Genomic DNA, 23017 nt, shown 5'->3' with positions numbered 1-23017 from the left:
GAGGTAGCACCAGGAGAATCATAAATTTGAGACAGCATTGGCTACATAACAAGAGAATCTCAAAAACAAAACCAGTATTCAGGGCTGAACCAATGCTAGACAGATACTCTATCCCAGAGCTATGCCTCCATCTCTTACACTTTATATGTAATCATCAACCTGCTTCATCACGATAGGCATAATATAAATACTACTTTACGGAACTGTTTTGAAGACCAAACATGATCGTTTTTGTTGAGCACTTTGTAGAGTGGCACACAAAAAGCCCTTGGTCTTTTGAACCCTACTTAGACAGGAGAGCAGTAATGACTAAGAACACAGAAACCTCCTTAGCTTCCTCCTCGTCCCATTTGCATGGCCTTCTCTGGATGCTGCTCCCAGTGTACACATCTGCTCACGTCAGCCCCTCTTGTTGGACGCTATTGAGCAGTACATCTTTCCTTTGTCCCCTCTTTTATGAGTCACTGTCGTGAGTGTTTCCAAATACAAGAACTCTAGCTACCTCCAAAACGGCATGCGCACACCTGATGTTCTGAGAAGGGGGTGATAACAAAGAGGCGTTCTGACCAGAGGGTTCGGTTAAGAAGGAGAAGAAAATCACAGCAGCCACCTGAAGGCCAAGATGCTTCGAGAGAAGGGAGTGTCTAGGAAGACAGGGAAGAAAAGTAAAGAATGATCCAGGCAGGAGCTTCCTCAGATAGAGGGCTCTTTGCTGCTTCCCAGTCTTGCCTTCACCCTTCCTCTCCTTATCTCCATTAAGCCACAAACATTTCCTCTGTCTGTGGGGTTGGCGTGCAACAGTGGACGCTTATGCCGTGTCTCCTGTTCTAAAGTCGTCTACAATCTAACTAGAGAGGAAACAACCCAACCTGGGGTATCTGGGAGTCAGGGAACCTGCCTTCATTCCCTAAAACCTTCCATAGGGTTGAGATAGGCCCTGGACAAGTACTGAAAAGCTGGAAAGGGTAGACCATAGGGAGGCTGGACTGGCATGGTAGTCAAGAGAGGTCTGCATGGGAAAGATCATGAAGAATGCTGGCAAGAGGAGAGCCGTGCAGGCCAGACCAACAGCCAATTCAGGAGAGCATTCGCATGACACACCTTGGAGTCTGGGCTTAGCAGAAACTTTACGAGCTGAGCAACACTGGACAAGTCAGCTCTCCATCTGGGTGTATCGTTTGGAAGAATTGAGCCAAGTTTTGAGGTTTGTCCTGAAGCTATAGGGTGACAAGGAAGGCTACTTTATGCAAGTGTACGGGTTCCAGTGATTGGGAATGGGTGTGCCAGAGGGAGGGTCACTGCAAGAAAGAGGACATCTGGAGAGGAGAGAAGGGTTGCTTGGCAAAAATAGGGAGGGTTTGGGGGGGGGGTCGAGCCGTCTTCCTCCTTCTAGAGTTCCTTCTGCAGCGCGCTGGAGCTGGGAAGACCATGAAGAAAGTCAGAGCCACATGGGCTGACACCCTCCCTTAGTGGAAAGCAGACAGTGAGAGGCAGACAGCTACGATCAGGGAGTGACAGAACATGAGTGGATATACAAATAGACAAGATTAACTATCCCCATTGTATACACAAGAGGCTTTGCTAACACTCGGCCAATTAGAAAACTAATCTAAACAGCCACCGGCTTCCTGGCTCCTCTCAGAGCACTTTGAAACAGCTGTTCGCCTTGCACTTGCTGCTGGCCCAGCAAGTGCCAAGACTGCTTGGGGCTGGGTCCCACTTAAGCTTCAAGGGCTCCTCAAGAGCAAGGGATTGTGTCACTTGCATCCCCTGCATCCCTCTCAGGTTCTGCCGCTGTTACATGTAGTGTCCCTCCCAGGCCTATGGCTCCCAGAAGCCCAAGTCCAGGAGCCATTATGGCACTTTGCATGTTACTTGGCCATCCATCTGGGAGCCGTGCAACAAAGGCAGAATCCTTTGATGTCTGACAAGTCGAAGCACAGACAACTCAGTGTCTCAGCAATAAGATTCCCCTCCATGAAAGAGGATAATCGTGATACATGTAAATGATAGGGTTATAGCATGCATATATATGTATGTGTATGCACATGTATACAGTTCCTGACATTGTCAATAATCAATGTGTGGCATTTCCCATTTTCATAACTGCTATTCATATACTACTACTCCTTAACTGCAATTATTATTGAATGCCAGTAACCTGAGTGCCTGAGAATGAGGTAACCTCTAAAATAGTTAATTGTCTCCCTCTCTGTCTCTCTCTCTCTCTCTCTCTCTCTCTCTCTCTCTCTCTCTCTCTCTCTCTCTCTTTCTCTCTCTCTCACTCTCACTCTCTCTCTCTCTCTGGGCATTTACACCCTTCTGTGATCCCTCCCCTTGAGTGTGAGTGGCACCTGCAACATAACCAGCTATATGACAAGGACAGTGGCATATGATGTCCATCATCAGGCACTAGGTAACTCTAACTTCTACCCCTCTGTCTCTGTCTCACTGGTGCTGTTTCTCTGTGTCTCTGTCTCTGTCTCTCTCTCTGTCTCTCTCTTTCCATGTGTCTTTCTTTCTGTCTCTGTCTACCTCTCTCACTCTGTGTCTCTGTCTGTCTTCCTTCCTCCCCCCACCATTCTCAATTTGAATGCTCTAATGGAACAAGCTGCCATACTGGAGAGGCCCATGCAGTCAGGGCTGAGGGCAGCTTTGATCAACAGCAAGCTAAGGGCTGAGGTCTCTCAAAGCCCCGACTCTGCATCTGACCAGGTGACCTTAGACGTGGCTCTTTTCCCAGCTGAGGCCTGAGAGCCGACAGCGGCTCTGGACAAGGCTTTGATAACAGCATTGTGAGAAATCCTAAGGCACAGGACCTAGCTAAGCTATACCTAGACTCCTGAACCACAGAAATGGACAGCATCTGGGTCTTGTTTAAAACACTACTTGTTAAGCAGGGCATACTGGCAGACACCTACAACTTATGAGAGTTGCAAGCTGGAGACCAGCCTGGGCTGCATAATGAGGACCTGTCTCAAAAAAAAAAAATTCAGCTCGGTGACAGAATGTGCAAGGCCCTGGGCTCGGTGTGTGGACATGTATTCTAGTGATTTGTCTCACAGAGATGGGTAGCAAATGCAAGTTCTTTGTGTTCTTAGCAGAGCGTATGGCATATAGAAGTCACATTGAATGGATTGATGAGCAGATAAATGGATGAGTGAATGAGAAAGTGATAACAGGAAAAGGAACCCAGCCCCCCAAAAAAGGCCCAAACAGTCAGTTCCACAACAGGTCACCTTCTTAGCGCCCTCTGATCTTTGTCCTACTCTCACTTGTGACCCCAAGTCCCTGCCCCCCAGCTTAGTGCATTTAGTCATTCTTTGAATTTTTATTTTCCTCCCCTAAAGAAGAAAAAGAAATACAGCTCTCTCTAAAGTATCTGATCTGGGTGAACTGGAATGGCTTCTGATGGAAAGCAGTCTTGTCCAGAAAGGCTTTACCCACCCTGCTGAGGAATGTGGTTGCTGCAGATATTAAAACAGACCTGCCGGCGTCTGCACTGAGTGCGGAACCCTGCCAGAAATGACCTCAGCCGGCACAGCAGGCTCTTACCTATGGAAAGCTGCTGCTCTGGGCTGTGTCACAGCAGGTCTCCTTCCCTAAACCTTTCTCCTTTCTGGATTCCTCAGGCTAGACTCTCTACACCAGTGCCTGACAAACAACGTCCCTTGCAAGCCTAGAGTTCAGAGTCAGGAGCGCAGTTCTGTCAGGACTCCAAGAGGATGCTGTGAGGCTCATTGTCTGTAAGTGGCTTCGATTGAGGGATGTGGATGGAGCGGCTGACAGACCTTCATTTTCCTCCCCGTCTTCTCCCTTGAGAGTTCTGAGGGACTTTGTTCTGGTGGAGTACACTATAAGGGGCACCCTCCAGGAAAGGCCAGGACTCTTAAAGTGGCACTGGAAATCCTCATAGCGAAATCACTCCACCTTGAAGCCCAGCTTCCACCCTGGGCCTTGGGTTCACCCGGCTTCACTCAGTTCACATTGTCAAGTGTGAACACATCAAAGGGGACAACGTGGAGATTTGCATGTTACTAAATTTCCTAGCAGTCTCCACTGTAACATATCCCAGCCTCTGAACCCAACCCATCTCTTCACACTCCCAACAACTGTAACAGCTAAGCTTCGACCAACTCATCCTTGATGCAAAACACTCTTTATTTCTCACAAGAATCCGACAAAAGTTTTAGCCCCATTTAGCAAATGAAAACATGGCAGCTCATACTATGTTCTCCCATTTGCCCTTGTCTTCTTCCGTGGCGGCCTCTAGAGGAGCTGAGTTGCCTTGTGTAGAATAGACTGACAACCCCAGTCTGCAAGCCTGGGGACCTGGGTTTTAAGTTCTGGGCCTGGTACTAAGTTGACGTGTGACTTGGAGTAGTTTATTCCATTTGACTGGCAGAAGAGCAGAGGGAGGAAGGTTCATTTACAGTAAGTACATTTCAGCAGGAGGCAACCCACATGCAAATGAGATGTAAAGCCAGAGGCAAATGAGTCCTGCAGACTTGAGTCACCGGTGGTGGGGAAGCCCGGGGTTGTGGGTCAGGAGATTATGCTTAGGGTCCTGCTTTACCCTTTGTTCACTGTGTTACTGGGAAAACCTAGTTTCTCTGAGCCACCACTTTTTCATTCATTATAAGTGATGAAAGGGTTGAAGTTGATAAACGGATGACCTTTGGCGTCACTTCTCCATCCCAAGCATGATGCTTTGATTGAGTTTCCTCTTGGGAAAAGAGAGTTTTCCAACTCAGTGGGCAGTGCTTTGCTATTGTACAATCAATGCCATCTGGAGCTTAAGCAGGAAGTAAGGACCCCTTAGCCAACTCCTCTGAAGAGGCCAGAGAGCCCCGGGCCTCAACTCTATCCAATCATGCTCCTCCATTGCTGGCTCCTCCCCACCCCCAGCCTTCAACAGCATGTCACTGGGACCTCCTTAAGTTAAGAAGATGAGCTCCTAATGTCCTGTGTCCTTGACTGTCACCAGCCAGGGATTATTGCCCAAGTCAGTTACACTCCAGACAGACTGGCACTTGGCTGATCTCTTCCGGAAGTCTGGAAGCCTGGGCTGAAGGTTAGTCACAATCCCCAGTGCCCAAGGAGACCCAGGGGAGGCCTGCAGCTGCTCTCAGCTGTCGACTGAACAATGCAGACCCTGTCAGGTCCCCAGCTGAGCCCTCTTTCAGGGTTGTTCAGATTGCAGTATTAACTGGAGGCCACTCAGCTGCTTCCTGCTCCTTGAGCCCCGGCACAGATGCCTTAGCAGAGATGCTCAACTGGGTCTTCATCTAACCAGAGCCCCAGCAGCTGAAGGAATGAAAAGTTTCAGCATCATCTCATTACGTAAATCCAAAGGTCTCTCCCATTGCAAGGGACCCCAGGGGCCAAGAGCCCAAGGCCTGTATTTTCACACACATCAGCCAAACACAGAGTTGAAAGCATAGCTCAGTTTTCAGGAACCTTTAGGGGGTAATTTTATAGTTTCTTGGGTTATGACAGTGGTCTTCTAGTGAGTGTACCCCATCACTATGACTTGTTGAAAATACTTGTGCTAGTAAATGCCCACCACTTCAGCAAGGCATGCCCTGCTTGCCTATAGAGCTCAGCTGCCCCAAGCTTAAGCATCCTCTCCCATCTCCACAGCAAACCCCAATGCTCCCAGTGGCTGGTCTTCTAACTATTATCAGCCTCTACCCTAGCCCCCACCTCTCTCCAATACACCTGGGAGATCCTCCAGTGTGTAAGCTCCTTCTCCTCCTTCCCTTTGAACTGATGTGTTCTTGCTTCCTGACTATTGACTATCATGAAGTCCCACCTGGGAGCCAACCCTCTGGCTAAGGCCAATTTAGGGCTATGTGGGGGGAGTTGATTCCTATTACACAAACCATGTTTCCCAATGGCCCAGAGTAGAAATCCTGATCCTTGTGGCCACCGAGTCTACTCCAATCTCTTCTCTTGCAGGACTGGAGAATGGGCAGTACAATGAGGACCATGTCTAAGTGGCACTCAGACCTGGACACGTGTGGAATGGAGTGGCCAGGCACGGATGTGAATGGTCAGTGAAAACTAGACCATAAGCTAAGAGTCTAGCTCCATTCTCTGCAGCCTCCAGAGCAGGCTGGTTTCCTTAATGTCTTTCTCAAGTCCTAATGAAAACAAGTTGGAGCCGTGGCAGGGGCTGGAGCGGGGGCTGCAGAGTGGAGTTTATAGGCACTTGCATTTTCTCAACAGCATCCCTCTCACTCACACATTCTTCTACATTTTTCCCTTTTATTAATGTGGCATCCTTCCCAGGCCACTTTATGGGACCATGTGTGTTTCCACTTACGCCCTGATTGAGTTTGATGGCATCTCCCCCTATGAGGAGCCCTTAGATCTTGCTCAAGGCCTTCCTGCCTTGCCCTGCAGGGTCTCATCATTTCAGTTGCTCCAGGGCTCTTGTGCTCATCTCTCAACTCAGTCTCAAGCACCCCACAGGTTTCTCACCATGCCTCCACCTTGGGGTCTTACCTCATCTGGACCCCGAATAAGACAACCCAATTTGATGACTCACCCGAGTCTGCAATGACTCCTGGAACCTTGCCCAACAATCAGATCTGCCTCAGAGGATGAAAAGGAAGATTTGCTACAACTGAAGATTTTCAAAGGAATGTGCTTCGAGCCCTGAAGGCCATCGCCAAAGAGCAGCTCTGAGAGAACACAGATTTCCAAGGGGCCCGCTTTCAAAGGCATGGCATGCATTTTTGGAAAGTCAAGCTTTGGCGTGCTTATTCAAAAAGATATTCGCAGTGCCTGTAGCAACTCTCTGCACGCTGAGCTTTTCTGTCCTTGTCAGCTCCATTCCAGGAAGCAGGACTGAATCTGCTGCTCCCTTGCTCTCTTTATCCACCCCTATATGTGGATGGTTGCCCCATTTCACTCGGATATGAAGCGGCAGGCCTGGTGGCAGCCCTGTGATCTTTGAGAACATACTCTCTGGGAGCTGCAGTTCCACCTTTGTAAGCTGAGGAAAGGAATTCACACTCCTCGGAATGGTGAGAAGTAAAGCTGTGTCTGTTGGAGGCCTGGCATGGAGGCCCTGGCAAGTGTTAGGAGACTGTGACTATTACTAATATTAAACAATTAACCAATATCTACTGACATGTTTGTGAATTGCTTTTACTCTCTAATTGCCTACCTTGTTCCCTCTGACCTTTCTGGGAATGTTTGTGGGCGCCATCAGATCCCCTATTCCCTGTTCCAAAGAGAGAGTCTCTGGGCCATTTGGGAAGTGCAGCCCTGGGATCATTTTCCCAGTAGGCTCTGGAAGAGGCATTAACCCCACAATGCTTGATGTGGGAAGTTTTTACAGGTACTGTTCATCTGGAGGGCAGATGGAGCCTTGTTGCAAGATACACTTCTGTCTTCCAGATGGGAGAGTGCCTGGGAGTCCTGAGCTGGGACTAGCCTATCTCTTTTTGGAGCCAGTATGGGAATACACATGAGTCTGTGACCTCCTACTAAGCCCCTAGCATCCTTGAGCCAACTTACAGCTGGCTATGCCTTTGACCCCTGGAACTTATGTCCTGTCAACTATGTGATAATTTCCCCTCTACAGTCTTTCCAAAATTCTCTCTCTCTCTCTCTCTCTCTCTCTCTCTCTCTCTCTCTCTCTCTCTCTCTCTCTCTACACACACACACACACACACAAACAGTAATGATCATGCTGGCTGTTTCCCCATTGGGTGTATTTTTCCTTCATTATAGTGTTTCTCAAGGAATCGCATCATGACTCAGGGGGCTTCTAAAAATAGTTACCTCACGACATTTGAGTGGTTTTCCTGAAGGAAGATGGAGTTAAGCGGCAGTTGCTAGTGGCTGCATTGTCCTCCCTTGGTAATACACCATTAGATAGCATCAATCCCTAACTCCCTACCCCAGAAGTCTGATCTCTGCCTTAGCAAAGCAGGAGCATCCCTTGCCTCTCACTAGGATGTCAAGTCTTTCTTGAGATGAGCTTCTTTGGGGTCCTGTCCTAAAGTACCCCCTATCTCATCACTTCCAGTCAAAGTGCTTTTGGCCACAAGGGGCAGAAGCCTGTTCCCACAAGCACATATAGAATGTGATCATTGTAACAATAAAGTAATTTCAAACAAATGAGGTATCAGGTTTCAGTGTGGCTTTAAATTAAGTCCTTATTGATCATGCAAGTTTAATTTAGCTCCCTACCACTCAATGGCTACAGAGTTTGTGTTTTTATTATTTCAACTTCTTTTTTTTTAAAGACATGTTTTTCTCTATGTTACAGCTCTCACTGTCCTGGAACTTGCTTTGTAGATCAGACTGGTCTCAAACTCACAGAGATCTGCCTGCTTCTGCCTCCTGAGTACTGGGATTAAGTGTGGGTGTGGACCATCATTGCTTGGCATCACATTTTCAAGAGAGAAAAACAGAATAACTGTTTCTGGCCAGCACACTGACTGTGATTCAGGGTTGGAACACATGGTAAAAGTACATTTAAAGAGCCAGACAGATGGCTCAGTGGGTTGAGGCCCTACTGTTAAACCTCACAACGAGAGTCTTATCTTCAGAACCCACATGGTAGGAGTGAACCAACTCCCACAAGCTGTCCTCTGACCTCCACACAGACAAGTGATGGATGCGCATGTATATACATACATACTAAGTAAATAAATAAATGCAAGCACACGTTTAAGAGGCTGGAGATCTAGCTCACTACTTAAAAGCACTGGCAGCTTTTCCAAAGGATCCGGGTTTGGTCCTCAGCTCCTACATGGTGGCTCACAACCATCTATAATTCCAATTCCAGAGTATCTAACACCCTCTTTTGCTCTCCAAGGATACCAGGGATACACATGGTACACAGAGATACAAGCAGGCAAAGCACCCATACTCATAAAATAAAATGAAAATAAGTTATTTAAAAACACGTTTAAGATAGATGAGGCTGCCTGCGCAGTGCATGCAAGTGTAATCCTAGCGCCTGCTAAGTAGACGCAGAAGGATCAGGAGGTGGAAGACATACACCCAGCTACAAAGTGAGTTAGAAGTCAGCCTGGCTTCCGTGAGACCGTGTCTCAAAGACCCCCAAGCCCAAACCATACAAACCAAACTGCAGAACCTGAAAGTGAGTGTGGCAAGTGCTCTGAGGAGCAGCCTGTGGTGGCACCCACCCAGCGGTGTGTCTGGCAAACCCCCTTGCAGTTCAGGGCTCTGCTAAAGGGACCACTGTCGTTCATGCCCGGTGAACAGCCCATCTCAGTGGACACCAGGTTGGAGCCCCAACGCTGGCAACACACATCTCTGCTGAAGCAGCTGCACCTCACAGCACTCGGAGGGAAATGGTGATGTGTTCCCGGAAAAGCGCTTGCAGAGATGCCCTGTGAGAAGAGCATGGGGTGAGGAGGCCCTGGTCCAGCTCTAGCCTTAACCCACAGGATCGCCTGGGATTCACTCTTCTCCTTCAGAGTCTCAGATTTTCACAATATAAGAATACGGTTATTGTGAATGATTATTGATAGGATGTTTCCTAAGCCTGTATCTTTGTCCTTTCCCACCTGGCTCACACTCCGTGACATCCCAGAAATACATTAGTGCAGGGTTGTTTGCCCCATGCAACAAGGCCTCTGCCGGCTACCTCTCTCCTGTAACAACCCACCAGCCCCCACAATTGGTCCCTGTCAGAGGCTTTCCAGGGAAAAAGGGCAGGCTCTTTCTGGGGATGAAAACCCTCGCTCTCCAGCCACACCAGCGAGGGAAGGCTCATCTAACTGGACGGTGTCCAGGTAAACCGGGAAGAACAATGGGAACATGAAACAAAGACCTTGGGCAGGTGGGGACAGTCTGTGGAGCTAGAAAGAGACAGTGGAAAATGTTATGGGTTCCCAGGGAAGGGGCAGAGGAAACGGTTTGTGCCACTTGGCATGAAATGAATAACATTGAAGGACTGTGTAAAATGCCATACTAATCGGCACCTGTTCCTTTTGGAACCAGCCACGAGAGCCCATGGCATCCGAGGTTGAATCTGGTTTTGGGGCTTGCCAGGAGAGGAAGTATAATACATTAAGATCCACTCTGGTGCTGAAAGACGCACTGGCCCTACGTGGGATGCAGAAGAGGAAGGTGAGCTCAGCCTCCTCTGCCCTTTCCTGGCCTCAGATGCTCTGTCACACATTCCCAGTCCAGTCCCGGGGCAGATGGCTGAGAATTCTGCAGGGGCCTCTGAGTATACCCTTGGCTAATAGCCACATTCCAGAGCAGCATATGTTTCATCTCAAGCCCACAAGGTTTGTACTTCCAAGTGGAGCCAAAAAGAAAACCTTGGCCCAGGCTACACATTTCTTCAGAGAGGTGGGGGTCAGGGAGGCCCTCTGGGAGGCTGGAGCTCTTTTGTGAGGATATTTGCGTTTATGTGAAGCAAAGTCTCAAATCAGTGATAGCCTGGTTTCCTAATGCATATGCCCTCAAATCCTCAAAGAACCCACACGGATGCAGAGCTGCTCGCCCTTGCTCTTGTCCAAATGGCTCTCGTGCCCCCAGGCCCCACATTCCTGTGGCCCCTGGGTACCAGTTCCTCACCTTGGCCTGGATCTCTGAGCCTTTCAAAATGAACAACACACAGCCCAAGGGCTTTGGGGGGGGGCTGTAAATGGGGTCCTGGAACTCATCTGCACTGCTCTCTACCCTGAGATGTACACTCTACTGCCAAACCTTCACGGATCAGAGTAGAGACGACGACGAGAGAGCAGAGGTGGGGAAAGAGAAGGACAAGTGCTGGGGGGGGGGGGGCAGAAAGGGGCTGGGGAGACCTGGGCTGGAAGAGTGGGTCCCTTCGGGTGGGTCGTGATGCAGAGCAGGGATGGTGGGAGTCCTCAGCCTCTGGGGCTCTGCTCTGCAGCAAGCTCAGGGATTTCTGACAGCAAAGTAAACTGTGGTGTGCTGAGTTTACCCAGCTCCAATAAGCAGCATTTGGAGTGTTTAATGTTTCCTTCCCACTGTATCGGTTGACAGGCCCTGAGACGCAGCCGGCCCCTCTCTCTCTGTCTTTTGGGAAAGCAGGGGATGAGACGGTAGGTAGAGAGATGTCAGGAAAGCCAGCGTTGCTGACCCCAGTTTGGAGGCAAGCTGGAAAGATCTGCTCTCCTAAGGCCAGAAGTCCATGAAGAGGAAGAGCCTGAAAGGCAAGCTGATGCCTTCATCCCTTTCACCCAGGCTGGGGCTTGGTACCTACAACAGCTCTGACCCTGCACAGAGCACAGCCCAGCACACGGAGCCTTCTCCTTGTGTTCTTCATGAAACCCTGCCCCCATACAGTGTGCTCTGTGGATTGGTGTGGGGGGTGGGGGGACAGTGAGACCACAGAACAAATCAGGAAGCCCCCAGAGCACAGCACGAAATCACAAAATAAACTCGGTCTGGCAGGATGCCCAGTCCAGCGTACTCGTGGGTTCTGCACTGAGTGAGGGTGAATGCATGAGCCATGGGTGACAATAGCCACTATGCTTCTATCCAGGGAGACCCCCGGGGAAGAAGCTGTTGCTTCCCAGGGACATAGAGGACGAAGCTGAGATGGAAGGACCATCCAGTGAATGCAGGGGACAAAAGGGAGAGGACGCCGGAGGAGCGGGTGGCGTTTAGATGGCAAGGATGGAAAAGTCAGCAGAGGGTAGGCTATGAGGACAGGAAGGAGAAAGAGGAGGATGAGGAAGGACAAGGAGGAAGAGGGAAGGGGAGGTCAGGGCAGAGGCTGCATCTCTTGGCAACCGTTGCCCATCCCCATTGCACGTATGGAGAACTAGAGAATATTCTGGAACCATAGTACAAGAGCAAGTGACCCTGAGGTGAGGAACAGCAGGGACGGCGATGTCAACCATGCAGCAGCCAGGCCCATGAGCAGAAGAGAGGATCCCTACTGAGTGGCTGGCATGAAGAGGAAAGGACAGGATGACAGTAAGATCAAGATGTTCCTCTCAAGGTCTGGGAGTAGCAAGGCTAGGGGGGAAAAACTTTTTATTTTCATTTTTTTATTTTGAGGCAAGGCCCTGCTGTGTAGCCTAGTTGGGCTAGGAACTCACAGTTATCCTTCTGCTTCGGCCTCCCAAGTGCTGGATTTACAAGTATGTGCCGCCATGCTCAACTCAAAAACATGTTTTTAATCAGGTTTTTTTTAAAGCAGGTGTTGGGGCTGAGAAGTGGGTGACTCAGCATTGAGAGTGCCTACTGCCTTTGCAGAAGACCTGGGTTCAGCTCACAGGACCCGCACGGTCTCCCACAAAGACCTGTCAGCCGGGCGTTGGTGGCGCACGCCTTTAATCCCAGCACTCGGGAGGCAGAGGCAGGTGGATCTCTGTGAGTTCGAGGCCATCCTGGTCTACAAAGCGACTTCCAGGAAAGCCTCCAAAACAATACAGGCCGGGCGTTGGTGGCGCACGCCTTTAATCCCAGCACTTGGGAGGCAGAGGCAGGCGGATCACTGTGAGTTCGAGACCAGCCTGGTCTACCGAGCGAGTTCCAGGACAGCCTCCAAAGCCACAGGGAAACCCTGTCTCGAAAAACCAAAAAAAAAACAAAAAACAAAAAAACAAAAAAACAAAGACCTGTCACCCGGTCTCGTGGAATCCAAGGGCTTCCGCGCGCACACACGGTGCACGTATACTCACACAGGCAAACACACGTACGCGTTAAAAACAAAATAAAAAAATGGGAGGCATCCACTGCCTGAGGTTACAGAGGCCAGAGAGAATTTAAGGCTGCTAGTCCTGGTCGTGATGAGGAGTGTGCAAGTCTGGGAAGGTGACTCAGGTTGCCAAGATTTCTGTTCAGTTAATTCAATCATATTGTCCTGGGTTTCAATTTCCTCATCTCTACTAGACAATTTAAAATAGCCAGGGATCTGGGCGTGGTGACTCACAACTGTGAGCTAAGGCAAGGGGATTGCTGTGAAGTTGAGACCCAGCCTGAACTACACAGAGTGGGGTCTTTTAAATAAATAAGTGACAATGAAAATAGCCAAGGAAGTAATGTAGAGCAGTAGCCTTAAGAAGCTCCATGGAACACTAGAGGTTGCTAAACAGCAGCAGGGTGCAGGAGAGGCGGAGGGAAGGAGGGAAGTGTGGGAGAAAACTCCCAGCAGGGGGGACCCTTGCCCATTCCCACTTCCGGGGCACTGTCGCTGGATTGTTGGCTGTCGTACTTGATTGTGCACCTGTGCCACAGCGCCTTGAAGGAAAGACTTACTACCGTATGTCTATAAAAGGATTGCTTGAAAACCACAAAGGTATTATTTCTCCTGAGAGTCTCCACCAGCTGGGAGGGAGAACCACCCTCCTCCAAGAGGGACTTTCAGGGAACACACGAAACAAGTTTGGGGTTCAGGTCCCAAGCCAAGCATTGCAGCCTGTGGTCAGATCATTGGCTTTGTGTTTGGCTCAGAAACACACACACACACACACACACACACACACACACACACACCCCTAGCGCAAATATTTGTTGTTCTTCTCGTTTGGTTCAGAAATGGAACAAACAGCACTGATGATGCAGACACTTTCCCTGGGGACTAGGCCCACAGCTGGCACCAGGAGTCAACAATAACACTTGAAATTATAGCTAACAAACACCAGTCACACAGTCTTGGGCTATTTCTAAACAGAGCACACAGTTACCCACCATAGGGGAGCATTACTACAGGAGCAAAAGCCCCATCCTCTAACTCTTGTTGGCTCAGTTATGTCTAGAGATAGAATCCCGCCTTCACTGCCCACCCTGGTATCCTTCCAGCTAGGTCTGGCCACTAGAAGATAAGACCACCAGCTTCCTCCCTAGCTGGGGAAAGAAGCCTGTGGCCCAGAGAGAACATGGCCATTTTCCACACCTTGCAAGCTATTCCATGTTCAGAAACTGTTGACGCACACAGCTTTGAACTCCAGTTTTATATCTTCAGACTGTTCCCATCTGTGGAGAAAGAGATTCTTCAGGAAATCTGTAAAGGACTTTGAACTTGTTTAAAGGGAAAGTATAAAAAAGGGCAGAGATTGATCAGCATTCCGAAGTCAGAGCTGGCCAGGGAGGAAGTGCGCCCTCTCCTGGAAGTGTCCAGGAGGGGTTCAGATGGCCTGGAGCTCTGGAGGTGAGTGAAGATGAAGAGAGAGAGGGGGTGGGGGGAGGGAGGGAGGGAGGGAGAGAGAGAGAGAGAGAGAGAGAGAGAGAGAGAGAGAGAGAGAGAGAGAGAGAGAGAGAGAGAGAGAGAGAGAGAGAGAGAGAGAGAGAGAGAGAGCACATGTGCTGTGTTGCTGTGTGGGTTTCTATTTCTGCCTTTACTTGAGGTCCAGGGATCAAACTCAGGTTGTCAGCGTGCAAGCGCCTTTACCCACTGAGTCATCTCACTGGCCCTTTTAACTTTTTAAACAAACAGAATTATCTTTTGAACAGAAATTGTCCCCAGAGTCTCAGTGGAAGCGGCTGACATAGCAGAGAAAAGTCCTGTGCCAGGGCTCTGCCACTTCTCCCCGGGCCCTGATGGACTGGCAAGTAGGAGGCTCCTCAGGGTTTGGAGCCACCGTGGGTTGACCACAGAGTGGCCATACCTACAGGTCTCCACACCCTGTCAGTAATAACATGGGTGCACTGCTTGACTGACCACTGCCTGTCCAGTGTATAGGATGGTGCCTGGACACACAGAATGTCCTAGTAGATATCTGCAGAAGATTGAGAATATAACTACATTGCCTTCAAGCCTCAGTGGTTATGAGCCTACCCCTATGCTGAATGGCTGTGTGTTAGCCTTCTGTTGGTGGGGGGCATAGTGTCAGTGCAGACCTATCCTCAGAGGGTGGGGGGGGTGCTGGCAAGAGTTCAGAGGGAACACCGAGCATGCGTTCTTGAGCCTTCCATCTCCCAAGGCCTTCCAGAGAATAGAAACCCAAGACTTGTCCTGCTCAGCTTCATTCCTGCCCTTACTTGGTCACTGAGCTGCAATCTAGCTTAGAGACCCTTGGTGGCCTCCCTTCCACTCCCTTCTCTGCCTTGAGCAAACACTTGAGAGAGCTAATAAAGAGAGTCCCTGCAGGAAATGGAGACCTCTTGAGTGGCACAGGGAAGAGAGGGCCCTGGTCATCTGTGGAAGTGGCCAGTCTCTATCCCACCCTCCTGGAAAAAGATGATGGTATCCTACTTCAATCCCCTCATCCCCCAGTACAGGCCTGCCAAGTTTAGGGCAAGAGAACAGGCCAGGTCCCCTCTGGGAAGTCCAGGGGGCGTGGAGCCGGGCCTGGCTGGGCCTCCAGGTTGGCCTGCCCTAGCCCCAGGGTTTAATAAACTCTGAGAGGGGTTTTCAAAGGCCACTTGATCTTCCCCATCAGGCAGCTCCTGTCTCCCTTTCAGAGCCGCAGGACTGGAAAGAAAAAACGCTCAATGAACAAGGAGGCCAGAGAAAGCTGAGCCGCAGGGCACCTTCTATGAATTTCTGATGAGCACAAGGCCCTGACTCCTGGGTCCCAGCCCAGTGCAGTCAGGGATGTTAGTTTAAGTCATTTCGCACGGTTCACTGGCTCTCTGAGAGCAGCTTGTCTCCAGCCTGGGCCTCACTAACAAGCTGTTTTTACTCGGGGTTTCTCTGAGCAGAGACCTCAAACAATAGCAGCTTTCAAGGGGCTTAGCCCTCCTCTGGCAGCTTCCCTCCCAGCCCCGGGCTCCTTTCACTAGCTTGCTGGCTCACCTGACAGTCCAGAGCCAAGGCCTGACCAGCAGAAAGGGTTCTGCTCTTCCCTCCCTCCATTTCCTTCCCTCCTTCCCTCCTTCCTTCCTTCCTCCCCTCCCACCCTTCCTTCCCTCCTTCCTTCCTCCCCTCCCACCCTTCCTTCCTTCCTTCCTTCCTCCCCTCCCACACTTCCTTCCTTCCTTCCTTCCTGCCCTCCCACCCTTCCTTCCCTCCTTCCTCTCTGACTGTGCTCTTTCTTCCTGTAACTATGCAGGGTGAGCATCCAGGCTCTCCAGAGCTGGCTACTTTCGTGTAACACTGGAACCCAGTGTGCAAACACTCCTGGGGTGAGTCGTGTAATGTCGCCACTGATCAAGAGGGCTCAGCCTGACACTCTAAGCCTACTAGACTCCTCAGCTCTCCTGAATCCTGAGCAGTTCCTCTTCCCTTAGCCAGGAGCAGGGCTCTGGCTTCCTCCACAGAGGGCCCACCAGGCCTGATCAGATGGATGGAGGAGGGTGAAGCTGGCATCAGGCAATAGGGTCCCCTGGCTCAGGCAGTAACCTAATGCTCCTTCAGTTAAGGGCTCTCCGCTTTGCACATTCTGGCTGCATGTTCTCTGCTGTCTGCTCTCCTCAGCATGGTTGTGAGGAGACGGTGTCACTTCTCCTCCCTCCCTCTGACCAGGGCCACTCTAACAGGTCCTCAGAAGAGACTCCTGGGCAAAGAAGCTAATTAACCAGCAAGTGGCTGTTATCCCTATGTTTAGACTACATCAGTGGCCCAAGCAAATGAAGTCCATGCTAAGACAGGGCCAATGCTTCCAGTTACTGAGCTCATCTTCACTATCTCCATCTCTCTATGGCAACTCTTGATCTAGGGGGCTCCAAAGGGTTTTGAGCTGCTATTCCATGGTCATTCCAGGGAGAGATTCTACCTCCCTCCTAAGGCACCTGGAGACAATTAAAGGTCCCCTGGCCAGTGACCAAGACCCCACTCCAAAGCCATGTGTCTTTCACCCTTCAGAGGTCAAGCTACCTAATTGTCCTGAGAACTGTTTAAAGGAAGCCCAACAGTTTGCATCCACCTCACCCTACCCAACTGCCCTGCCCTGCTTCCCCCAGACATTAATACTCCTCACAGGAAACAGAAACACAGTGACAAGATGAAGAATGGTAACTGGAGACAGATGGGAGGCAGAGCCTAGCCGGGCCTGAGAGCACCACACCCGGGAAGGGCTGTCCTGTTCTCCTGCATCACTTCCTTCTGCTCCTTGTACAGGCACCGTACTCTAGGACTTTCAACAGGGTTAATCCCCTGATGTCCTGTAGTACAGTCCTCTGTTGACCTGAAGTATGTGGCCTCAAATTCTCCCCCCAGATCCTCAACTAGAGCAGGATTTCTGGAGTAACACACGACCTGAGTGCCACCTGGGAGCTAGGCCACCTGATGGCCGAGAATGACCGTCCTACTCATTCCCAGAGTGCTGCGGCAGTCACTGACCATCTGCCTGTGTGCTCTGTTCAAAGCTGCAGGTCACCCAGGAAGCTACTAGAACTTGCACACGCTCCTGTCAAGTGTCTGAAAGAAGTCCTGGTAACTTCAGGCTCACAACTGTGAATTCCTTTATCTAAGGCTGTTTCTACCCACTTCCCAGCCCCACCACCATAAAGAGCTCAAGCCCCAAAGCCTAGCAAGGTGGAAACTCTGTGGGCATGTCACAGAGCTGGGGCCCATTGTCACTCCTGAATGTCTCTAAGGTTGGCTGCTCCTTGGTTTATCCCACATTCCCCATCCTTTGCATGAAATATTCGCCTAGGGCCAGGAGTGGCATTAGCTCTCACAATGACTGATCATCCCTGAGACCAAATTTCAATGACCTGTTGTGGCCATCGATATAGCTAGTCCTAGAACCATGGTGTGTTCCAGGCTGGCTAACATAGACAAAACCCAGTCTCTATTTGGGAAGATGTTAGTTCCCAGATGTCAGACTATAGGTCAAAAGATGCCGGGGAGAAAGTCGGTTCCTGACTTTACAGCTAATCCGTTATCCTTCCCATCAAACCAGATTTGCACTCAATTCTTTACTTGGCCTACTGTCAGCTGAGTGAGGGGAAGCCTAAGACCCCTCTACCACAAAGAGAGAATGCACTTTTCCTGGGCAGTGGCGACAGTGTCAAGGCACAGCTTAAGATGTTACTAGTAGGGCAATATGGAGGCACAGGTGGCTTGACCCAGCAGGGTCAGAGTTTGAGCTGCCTCGTATAATGGGTCATGCATGGACCATGTCAAGTTCTTCCAAGGTAGCCCTGGCCCTGCTGTAGATCAAGGACCCCACCCTTGCCCACCGGGCTTTTGGGAGTATGTCTTCCATCCAGCATCACCCCACTGCTGGCACTAAATAGATGCTCTTCTTTGCATTGCTGTCCCTCACTTCTTGGTGAGGGTAGCACGGGGCTGGGCAGGGAGGCAGGGGGGAAGAACAGGAAGTGGGTGGAGGGCATCTCCTCTCCCTCACCCCCTGTAGCCCTGGGCAACTGGGTGGGGGGAGGAGGAAGGGAAGGAAAAAGCCACATCTGGTTTGAGTGAGGCTCTCAGCAGGGAGTACAGGGTCTTGGACTGGCCCCCTTGCTGGGGGAGGGAGGCAGAGGGTACTGGCACAGGCCCTGGCTGGCCCAGGAAAGCAGAGGGGGAAAGTGTCTGGGGTTCAGAAAAAGCAAATAAACAGAGTGGCTGAGGCAATAATAATGAAGAGAAAGAGTCATTAAAGTGAAGAATGGAGATTGTGTCACCCCCAAGACAAACAGAAAACAAATGGCCAGTAGATGGTTCTGCAGATGTTTTACACAGTGAAGACAGAGCAAAGATGTGTGGAAGATGCCAGAGTCCGCCAGGACTCCACCAGCAGCAGCTGGAGAGCAGGTGGACAAGGACTGCAGCCAGAAAGCCCTTCACAGTTGAGGGAACAGCCATGGAGGCCACTACAGCCTCAAGCAAGCAGGGCCCACTGCTGTGGGTGACACCTGTACAAATGAGGTCTTGGAAATAGAGGAAGAACTCTCCCTCGATAAGGCTGGATCTCTGAGTCTGTGCAGACTGCAGCTTCCGAGAGGGACCTGGGGCGTCCCAATGCTGGACCTGAAGTTCTTCAGAGGGCCTTACTCATCACTGTCTCTTCACTGGCTGGTCAACGGCTCATGGCTGTGTGGTCAACGGCTCATGGCTGTGTGGTCAACGGCTCATGGCTGTGTCCATTTCATTCTGGCTCTTCGCTCGTCTTCTTTGTTGACATCCCAGCCTCTGGACTGATCATATTCTCTGCCGGCATGAGAGGCAGTAAAGCTCAATGGCTAGGGGCTCATCTACCAACAGTTCACTTTGTGTGTCACACTCTACAATAGACTCCTCTGGGGTCACAAAGGTGAGTGACTCCCTGTGCAAGTTGCAGTAGCTCCAGTCAGTAGCTTTCTTCCCCCACATAATAAGCACTTAAATGCTCTGCTCTACCATGTACCTGGCATAGTACTCACAGGAACCCTGGTCAGTCAGAATCATGCCCTCCTTGTTTTTACAGATTAGAAAGAAGAGGAAAATTCGGCACTTTGCTTTTTCTTTTCTTTTACTGTGTGTGTGTGTGTGTGTGTGTGTGTGTGTGTGTGTGTGTGTGTGTGTGTTTGCAGGCCAGAGGATATTAAATGGCTACCTCTATCAGTCTTTGACCTGGTGCTTTGAGACAGGATCTCTCACTAACCCTGGAACTTGCTGTTCTTCAGCTAAATTAGTGGCCAGCAAGCCCCAGTGATCCCCCCATCTCTGCCCCTGCCCCAACCCCAGCACTGGGGTCACATGCACAGAGGCCATGTCCAGTTTGTAGATGTTGGAGATCCGAACTCAGGTCCTTGTGCTCACCCAGCAAGCTCTCTTATCCACTGAGCCATCCCCTCAGCTCCTTGGTACTTTTTTCCAGAGTCACAGAACTAGGGGAAGGAGACTCTAAGGCCAGTGCTCTTTTCCCAATGCCACAAGCACAAGGCGAAGTAGATTTTGACAACCGTGCCCCGCCAAAAGAATAATGCGCTCTTAAAAGATTCAAGAGACTGTTCCTGTCTCACACCCACCCCTGCTCCCTGCCCCTTTAATTAGAACCAAACTTTAGCTTTTGGTTCTACATCAGGGAGGAGCTAGCTTATCCCACGGCCAGCCAAGTGCCTACAGGTGTCTGAAGAATGCTAATGGCGTGAGCTGGGGGAGGGGCTGTACAGACCCCTCTAAAGCATTTGCTTCCCATTAAGCCTCCTGCTCCCTAGACCCTCCTGCCCCCTCCAGCGACTTGCAGCTTTCATGAGCCAATTATTGTGCCGGGTTTCTCTGTCCTTCTGAAGCCACTGACACTGCTAACAAGACACAAATGCTGTAAGATGGGCCCCTGATAGTCACTGCAGAACGGGGTTCCTTTGCCCTAAAGGGACATAGTAGAGAAAAGCAAGATGGGGTAGTCCAGTGTCAGCTCGGCTCCCAGGAGGGTGTGGCCCCGAGGAGTGATTATGAATGGATTTATGAGTGAACTCAGCATTGGCTAGCTGACTTGTGCCTTGCAGTCATGAGCAGGGCAGAGGGTCCAAATAGGAAGAGCAAAAAGACAGCATGAGTAAAGATTCAGGCCAGGAGAGGGTCTCCCAAACATTTATTAACACACAGGCATCTAGAGTTGAGGTAACTTAATTCAAAACAAATTGTGTTAAAGCCAGCTCGGACTGGCACCTTATATTTCTTAGGCCTTCCATCTGGTTTACCATACTCTCTAACTCTTAAAAATGTTACTTGACTTTCAAGTCTGTTTCCTATGAACTTTCCAGGACAAAATTAATCTCTCCTTTTGCTTTGATCCCTTAAAATACTAGCTGTGTCTCTTTAAACCCATATTATATCCCAGATGTATTCTTAAATACTCACCTCAAAACTTTTGTTTGTTTGTTTGTTTGTTTAATCTGAGGACAAATGTTTTCCATCAGTCCTGGAAAATTAAAAAATGACTGTTCTGCTATTCTCAACATTATTTTCCTTCTGCACTTATTTGTGAATGTAACTTGGATCCTCTCCATCTATCTAAAATCCTCTTAGCTTCTCTTACACATGTTCTCTCTTTATCTTTCCATGCTGCCACTGATGTAATTTCTTCTGCTCTATCTTTCAGTTTACTAACTCTCTGCTCAACTTTATCTAATCCTGTCTGTCTGATACGCCCAATGAACTTTTATGCTGTTAGCTTTTCCCAGAAAGTTCAACCTAGCTCTCTTAAACATCCACTGGGCAAAATTTATTTCAGCAGTTATCATTTTCATTTCTGCAAAGTTCTAATAAACCTTTGCTTGTTTATTTTTGCAAATTTACATGCTATCTTTCTACACACTCTTCTGTGTTTCTTTTCTGATCTTTTAAATGATTTCAGTCATTTTAGTTCCTTTAGGATTGTTATTTTATGTCATTAGAATACTAAACTGGTCTGATATGCTTGATGACGTTCCCTAGCCTTGTGGTTTACAGTTTCTTTGTTAGAGCAACTTCAAAGGGGATTAGTTTTTGCTATGAAATTGCTGTTGTTCTAGGGTACATTCCTCCTGAATAGTTTTACATTTCCGTCTCTTAATACTGAGTTTTACTGGTCTGGCATCTATTTTTACGTTGATTTCTCAGCCTGGAACAGACACAACAGTCACATATGTTTCAAGCGTGGAGCCTCTATTTCTCACAGAAGACTTTATTTTCTATTCAGAGTCCTAGCAAGGACACCACTTTATGATTGTGAGTGTTATTCCCTAGTCCTGGTTTCTTGGAGGCGCATTCCTTGTGGGGGTCTCAGTTTTTGCAAACACCTTAACACTAGCCACCTGCTTTTTATGGGTTGGAGATCATGATCCCTCCCCATAGTCCCCAGGATCTAGATTCCAGTCAATCTAACACTCCCAGGGTGCGGTCGCCATGGCTTCAGCTGTGGAGTTTACCTCAGTCCTCCAGTTCTGAGCCTGTCTGCCGGTAACTTCATTGTGCTTTACACTCTAGTTCATGAGCTTGTGAACACAGATCAAAAGGCCTGTCTAAACCGTTTTTTATTTCTCCCATAGTGCTTCGCCGAGTACTGTGTCATTGGCCCCTTTATCTGCTCAAACACCAGGCATCCACGGACACTCACAGTAACCCTTGAATACTCTTAGGATCTCACAATCCAGCAACTGTGAGAAGTTGTAGATGGAGGGAAGGGGAGGCATGGGAGGAGTAGCTTCCTCTATCTTTTCCACATCATGGTCTCTTAAGATCCAAGAAGGTTGGTGCAGGTCCTAGGAAACATTTGGACTGGGAGCTACGCCTGCCTCTAGCCTGATCTCAGGTCAGCTGGGCGAACTTGGAAAAGACACTTCACTTTTCTCCGGCATCAGATAGGCATCTGTAAAACGGAAGCAGGGTTGGCCCATGAGATGCCCAAGATCTCTTCCAAGTCAAATAGCCTTTGGAGTTGCTACTCAAGGACATAAACTGGATATAACCAGTCAGACTCTCTGACTCAGGCGTCTGCCATCTTTTCCCATTCCAAACCACCCAGTGAAATTTCTTGCTCTCCCTTGTCCTCTCTCTGTCACCTTTGCCTCTCCTGTTTGCCCCTCCCTCTACCTGGCCTCAGTCCCTGCTCTTACTGCTCTGCTAAGGCCTTGGTCCTGTGACCCTGTCTTAAGAAAGAGGGATGACCGGGTGGTAATCTGTGCTTCCTCTGGATAGCAGATGCGGGGACACAGCACCTAGGTGCGTAGAGGCCCCATCTGTCTCCAGCTTTGGAGGTTGGGCTGGAGCCTCGCATCATAAGGAGCCTCTTGAGCCAGATTCAGAAACAATGAATCAAAACCAGCTGGAAGCTGCCCTCTGACCGGGCTAATGACTTGTTTATTGTCAGAGCAGCAGTGCGTCATATAAGGGAATTTCAAAGTGTCACTAATTGGCAGAGGGCCAGTAAATAGCACCATATAAATCTGAAGGTGCGTGTACTGCATCTGCGGATCATGGAACAGATAAGAGCAGAGCACAGGGGAGAGGGGATCAGTGAGCATGCACCATGAGGTAAATGCCACACCCCATCAGTGACTACCACGTCTATCCCGTGTCCCCACTGCCCCATGAAACTAGAGTGTCTGTCCCGTGTCTAGAGAAGAAATGCAGAGCAATACGATGGCTCTGGTTCCACCCTTGGTGATACCGTAATGCTGTCACCATGCCCGTGACATCCTATGAGAGAAGTGACCTGCTCCTTGGAGAAAGTACAACTCAGGGTCA

At 49.6% G+C, this 23017-nt stretch overlaps 1 long non-coding RNA gene across 1 annotated transcript; it reads left to right on the top strand.

The window, feature by feature from the left end:
* Positions 1–3547: 3547 nt before the first annotated feature.
* On the top strand, positions 3548–7136 carry LOC121133498. The gene is made up of 2 exons (XR_005870350.1): positions 3548–3746; positions 5962–7136. It is a non-coding gene; the product is annotated as an uncharacterized LOC121133498 (long non-coding RNA).
* The last annotated feature ends 15881 nt before the right edge of the window (positions 7137–23017 follow it).

Source organism: Mesocricetus auratus, unplaced genomic scaffold (genome assembly GCF_017639785.1).
Source record: "Mesocricetus auratus isolate SY011 unplaced genomic scaffold, BCM_Maur_2.0 Super-Scaffold_100022, whole genome shotgun sequence".
NCBI classification, from domain to species: Eukaryota; Metazoa; Chordata; class Mammalia; order Rodentia; family Cricetidae; genus Mesocricetus; species Mesocricetus auratus.
Note: the sequence above shows the minus strand (reverse complement) of the source record. Positions and strands in the feature narration are given on the sequence as shown.